Consider the following 1130-nt stretch of genomic DNA (forward strand, 5'->3'; position numbering starts at 1 on the left):
CTCAGACGGCGAGGCAGACCGCAGCGAGCACCGCGGCGGCCATCCACAGCGGGCTCCGCCCCATCACCGCAACGTCAGGCCGGCACAGCATGTTCGCATCTGTACACTTGTTGTCGGTGAGGCAGTTGGCGGAAGAAACTTTTGGCAAGCTGTTCGCGGCGTTTCGCAAGGTGGTCCCCTTCCACGTGGTGGGTACACAGCCGCAGAAGTTGGTGCCGGTGAGGTCCAGGTGAAACACCCGGTCGCTGAAGGTGCCGAAAACCGCTGATAGTGTGCCGCGCATGTTCGGGTTGTTCGCCAATCCAGCCCACTGCAGATTTCTCATCCGCGCTGCGTCCCAGTCGGGAAGGTCCCCACAGGCCTTCGTGTCACTTACCTCCAGAACGTTGAGGTTTTCGAGGTTGGCCCAGCTGACTGGGAGGGTGCCGGACAGTTGCGTGCCGTTCAGGATGATGCTTCGCAGGTGCGACAGTTGACCCCATTGCGCTGGGAAGGCGCCAGTCACCTTACGGTCTCCCATCATGTTTACGCTTGCCACGCGGACCAATTGGGGCTGAAACGTGCCGTCGAAGTTGGGGATTTTACCCTCAACGCGGTCATCAACAAGCAGCAGGCTGACCTCATTGTTTGCCTCGTCGCACATAACCCCAGACCATTTGCAGAAATCGTCCCCCTTCCAGACTTTTCCGAAGTTCTTGAACGACCTCTTGAATGTATTGAGGAAGTTCCTGGTGTGAACATCGTTGCGAATGTTGCCCTCTCCACTGGTTGCAGCTGAAGCGGCGCCGCAGCTGAGGGCGAGGAACAGCAGCAGCGGCACCAGCAGAGGAATAAAAACTGCAGCTGTTGGTGTCGCTTGCGGCGTAACGCGTGACATGCCTTGGCGAAACATCAACGGAGAAAATAAATATAGTCGATGGCCTGACTTATGATCTTGGTTTATACCTGCAGCGTACTTCGTCTGCAGGAAGGAGAGAGGGGGGCGGGGCGAGAATGAACGGAAGAGAAGGAAAATAACGGGGCACGGAACGGTGGGCCGAAGCGCGAGTAAACATCGCGCGCCAGTCTGCATATGTGCACTCGCACCACGGATGAGACAAGAAAGAGTCGGTGGTAGAGGTGTGTGTGTG

The 1130-nt window shown here is 57.5% G+C and overlaps 1 pseudogene across 1 annotated transcript; it reads right to left on the reverse strand.

Annotated features, from left to right (window-relative positions):
- Position 1: 1 nt before the first annotated feature.
- DQ04_10461000 lies at positions 2-877 on the reverse strand (annotated as a pseudogene; the record flags this gene model as incomplete). Its single annotated transcript has 1 exon — positions 2-877.
- Between the last annotated feature and the right edge of the window lie 253 nt (positions 878-1130).

The sequence above is a fragment of the Trypanosoma grayi genome (assembly GCF_000691245.1).
Source record: "Trypanosoma grayi strain ANR4 Tgr_1046_V1, whole genome shotgun sequence".
NCBI lineage: Eukaryota > Euglenozoa > Kinetoplastea > Trypanosomatida > Trypanosomatidae > Trypanosoma > Trypanosoma grayi.